Raw genomic sequence first — 5,454 nt, 5'->3', positions numbered from 1 at the left:
AATGTACAGTATTTGAAAAATAATGTGTTTTTTGAACATTAAAGCATGTCAACATATTCTGTTACACCAAATACATAAAATAATGATCTTTAAAAAAGCATCATATGACCCCTTTAATAAACCTGTTTAATAAAGAAAAAAATATATATATAGCTTATACCACCTCTTGTGGATGTGTCATCTGAAAAAGTGCAGCAAAATGCACGTGGAGCAACATATTTCAGGTTTTGTAGAAATGTAGCCACAGTAACGTATATCCAGTGAGCCTGGGTTGCGCAAAGTGAAGTCAAAGAGGAGCAGAAGAAAGGAGCAAAAACCAGGAGAAAAGTGTTGCACGTGTGTAGACGTAGTGAGATCTCTACTTGTCAAGAAAACAAGTTTGATGAATATAGCAGGAGGTGAGATAAACCCATTATCATGTCTCCCACCTCAGGCACCTAATACTGATGAGGATAGGCCAAATCAATGGTACATTTTCAGTGTCGATTCTCAACTGGTGCTTATGTTTAGTCACTGGCACTTTAGGGACAAACACGGGGGCAGTTTAATGTGTGACTTTCAACTTTTGTAATTATAGGCTTCAGTGTGTAACGATTTCCTGTTTAAAATAAACATACAAAATTAAACAGACAGTTAGGCCATCTGTAAACACAATTTAAAGTGTTGATGAGTTTCGAACTTCGAACATGTTGTTGTTGTAACAGCTCAGTCTCATAAAGGAGATGTTGCAGTTTCTATGTTTTTCCAAACAAAAACCAAATGTCATTCTGAACCATGTCATTCTGGTAATGTTTTAACTTAATTTTAGAGGATTATTTGGCTATTTTCCTTTGTGAAAAAGAAGTACACTTTTGCATACGTATTCCCCATTTGCTTTTCTACCTCAGAATGCCTATTTGTGATCATGTAATCATTGCTTTAACATGTTCATTGTTTCTTCTTAAATACATGACATTAACTGCATCATTTTTATTATCTTAGAACTGTACATTTCTGCCATATGGACATTACTTTTTTATTTCTGATAACAGTGTATTCTTAGATAACAACCGGCTGTATATACATTATCACTAATACACTATAGATAAAATTACAATGAAGTACTTTACATTTGCTTTATATGTTAGTCAACACATCAAAACAAGTTACTTTAAAGCATGACAAAATAGTATTAAAACATAAAGGTTTAAAATATACTTTTAAATGACATTACATTCGACATTATTACAAAGTGCACTGTTTAAATGTGTACTGCAATCTGTTTAAATGTGTACATGAAACATGAAAGTGTATTTTCTTTAACTACACTTAGGTGGTCTTTTATTGAATTAATGGTATATTATCTGCAATTACAGTCTTTTAAAATATACTTTTATCATTGGAAATACATCGTATTCAATACAATTAAGCACACATCTTTTTTATTTATTTATTTCAAAATTTTTTTATTATTATTTTTTTTTAAATAGAATTGTATGCAATTTTTGCTAGTTTGAGCCACACAGAATACAAATTGAGATATTGAGCAATATGTCAAACTTTTGACAGGACTATCATTTACATTGACTTTTACTCATGAAAAATATAACCAATTACAAAAAAAAAAAAAAAAAAACAGCTGGCAATGAAAACAAACTATGGCTGACACTTCATGCAATCACTTTAAAAAATAAAAACATTACCAAAGTTATGTTTGATACTGTCATTCTGAACCATGTCATTCTGGTAATGGTGGACAACTTGGGAGGGTGTCGCGAGCCGAGCAATCAGCTGGGCAGAGTTCTGGAAACTACCACAGGCTCGGCTCAGTTTTCTCATTAGGGCAACATACGACACCCTCCCGAGCCCTAAAAACCTCCACCAATGGCTTGGAACAGAGCAATCCTGTGACCTCTGCGGGACCATCAATGCCTCACTCCAGCATGTTCTGTCGGGCTGTAAAACAGCACTGACACAGGGTCGGCTCAGATGGCGGCATGACCAAGTGCTCAAGAAGCTGGCAGAGGTGCTGGAGAAAAGTCGGCAGGAGGCAAATAATCAGAGTCCATTAGAGAGTCGATCCAAGATCCACTTCCTCAGGCAGGGGGAACCCGCAATGCATACCAGCAAGAGACCACCCGCCAAGCTATTAACACCAGGGGCGGGGTGGAAGATGGAAGTAGACCTGGGAAGGCAGCTCCAGTTCCCACAGGAGATATGCAGCACCACATTAAGACCAGACGTGGTGCTGTGGTCTGCAGCTGTGAAGTCAGTGATACTGATCGAGCTGACAGTGCCATGGGAGGAGGGACTGGAAGCTGCCTACGAGAGAAAGAAGGCGAAGTATGCAGACTTGGTCGCGGAGTGCAGAGAAAGTGGATGGAGTGTGAGGCTGTACCCGGTGGAGGTGGGAGCCAGAGGCTTTGTGGGCAGATCAATATCATGCCTGCTCAAGGACCTGGGACTACGGGGAGCCACACTGAGCAGATCCACCAAAGAGCTCTCTGAGGAAGCAGAGAAAGCAAGCCACTGGCTCTGGCTGAAACGACGAGACAAGGCTTGGGGTGTAACATCGAATTAGGTTTTGCTGCAGGGGGTGTCAGGGAGACATCCATGTTCACTGCCCCGCCACCAGGAGACTTTCTGGGTTAAGGGGCGAAACGTCAATGAGCGGTGGTCCCCAGCTGAAGACCCTGCAGAAAACCACGTGGTATGCGGTCAGGTTTAGGCCTGCCTCAGGGAAGAGGACGCCCCTGCCATGCATAGTCCACCATAGGCACCATAGGAGGTGCGACAGGCCTAAGGTCCAGCAGAAAGACAACCTCGCTGTAATGAATAATGCATTTCTGGAGACAGTGGGGGAAAAAACAACAACTCTGAGGGGACTTCACATCCACATGGGAAAGAAGAAGTGTGGTGGTGGTAGCCTGATGCAACCTTGCACTGCCCCGGTATGGGCAGGTCAGACAAATGGGATCCAAGGCCGGGTTGACAACCACAGTGCCAACGGGCCCAATGTTGCAGAGGCAGAGAAGGAGGAAAGGAAGGAGGGGGAAGAAAGGGATGTTGATGAACCCCAAGAAGTGAATTCAGCAGCACCCCCAAGAACAGAGTTGAGTCCTGTCCAAGATCAACGCAAGCCAGCTACCTGGAAAGTACAAGGTGTGGGGTTATCACTTCACCTTGTACCAAAGGGTGATGTGGGAGAAATGGGAGAAATGGTCCAGACAGGGCGGGCAGGCCTTGGATGGAGCGAGCCACCCATCCTATGGTCCAAGGCAAGTAGGAAGGAGAGGAAGGACCTAGTTGTTGCAGAGGTCACCAGGATTGAGCAGGAGGAGCTCAGAGTAAGGTCTGTGGCACAGGGGCAGCAGGGGCGGTGGACAACTTGGGAGGGTGTCGCGAGCCGAGCAATCAGCTGGGCAGAGTTCTGGAAACTACCACAGGCTCGGCTCAGTTTCCTCATTAGGGCAACATACGACACCCTCCCGAGCCCTAAAAACCTCCACCAATGGCTTGGAACAGAGCAATCCTGTGACCTCTGCGGGACCATCAATGCCTCACTCCAGCATGTTCTGTCGAGCTGTAAAACAGCACTGACACAGGGTCGGCTCAGATGGAGGCATGACCAAGTGCTCAGGAAGCTGGCAGAGGTGCTGGAGAAAAGTCGGCAGGAGGCAAATAATCAGAGTCCATTAGAGAGTCGATGCAAGATCCACTTCCTCAGGCAGGGGGAACCCGCAATGCATACCAGCAAGAGACCACCCGCCAAGCTATTAACACCAGGGGCGGGGTGGAAGATGGAAGTAGACCTGGGAAGGCAGCTCCAGTTCCCACAGGAGATATGCAGCACCACATTAAGACCAGACGTGGTGCTGTGGTCTGCAGCTGTGAAGTCAGTGATACTGATCGAGCTGACAGTGCCATGGGAGGAGGGACTGGAAGCTGCCTACGAGAGAAAGAAGGCGAAGTATGCAGACTTGGTCGCGGAGTGCAGAGAAAGTGGATGAGTGTGAGGCTGTACCCGGTGGAGGTGGGAGCCAGAGGCTTTGTGGGCAGATCAATATCATGCCTGCTCAAGGACCTGGGACTACGGGGAGCCACACTGAGCAGATCCACCAAAGAGCTCTCTGAGGAAGCGGAGAAAGCAAGCCACTGGCTCTGGCTGAAACGACGAGACAAGGCTTGGGGAGTAACATCGAATTAGGTTTTGCTGCAGGGGGTGTCAGGGAGACGTCCCTGTTCACTGCCCCGCCACCAGGAGACGTTCTGGGTTAAGGGGCGAAACATCAATGAGCGGTGGTCCCCAGCTGAAGACCCTGCAGAAAACCACATGGTATGCTGTCAGGTTTAGGCCTGCCTCAGGGAAGAGGACGCCCCTTCCATGCATAGTCCACCATAGGCACCGTAGGAGGTGCGACAGGCCTAAGGTCCAGCAGAAAGACCACCTCGCTGTAATGAATAATGATACTGGGTGGGAAAATGTTGCCACAGTATCCTTCATTCATGTGTCAATATTTTACACTAAAAACTATATAGGTAACTGTAACAATTTTAGTTCCCACACCAACAGATGATAACATTCTGTTTATTATAAGCACGCAACAGTTTTGTTGTCTGCCGCTTTAAATGTTTAAGCCAGGTGTTTATGATTGTTTTTTATTGTTCGTCAGCTGAAAAAAAAGAATGCTCTGAAAGTGTTGATTATCACATATCTGACCTTTCCTGTGTTTTCATTGTGTTTTTAGTTCTGCCCTCTGTGACCTAGGCGGTGTTTACACTTGGCATTAACTAGTGATCGACTGATATTGATATTTTATAACCGATACCAATACCAATTATTTGCACGTTTATGTGCCCGATAACCGATATGCAGAACCGATATGTATTTACTGTTATAAAGTAAATAAATGACTGAGTGAAGTAAGTCCATACTTCACTTTGGTTTTTCCTCCTTTCAGTCATCTTAAAAAAAAGTGTTGAAAATTAGCCGTCTTTCATGTTAAATTTAACCTTCATATTACAACAATAAAAAAAAACATTTTATTTAAAGCATCAGCAGCAACACTAATATTAACAATAAGCAAAATAAATGTAGAAGGTCTAATGTTTTCAAATGGAGAAAATAAATACAGGAAAGGAGTCATATCAACTTCATTTTAAACTACAGTTTTAGTAGGTTTATAAGCTGTTTAATAGGCTAAAGAGTGAAGAATAATTCACTGGATAATGCTAATTCACTGAATAATATTCTCTGGAATATTGAAATATAACAAACAAAACATCATATTTTATTGCATTTCTCAACTGGCATGTTATCAGAATTACTAATCATGTTTTTGTCGTTCTAGATTATGAAGTGCCTGCTTGACAGCGCAGTTTATCTATGCATTTACACAGAACTATACTCAAACTGCGATCGCTCGTAGAATGTCGTGGAAAAGTTCATTTATTTCAGTAATTCAACTCAAATTG

This window comes from Sinocyclocheilus anshuiensis, unplaced genomic scaffold (genome assembly GCF_001515605.1).
Source record: "Sinocyclocheilus anshuiensis isolate Anshui unplaced genomic scaffold, SAMN03320099.WGS_v1.1 scaffold194, whole genome shotgun sequence".
NCBI classification, from domain to species: domain Eukaryota; kingdom Metazoa; phylum Chordata; class Actinopteri; order Cypriniformes; family Cyprinidae; genus Sinocyclocheilus; species Sinocyclocheilus anshuiensis.
The sequence above is the reverse complement of the archived record's forward strand: the minus strand, read 5'-3'. Positions refer to the sequence as shown.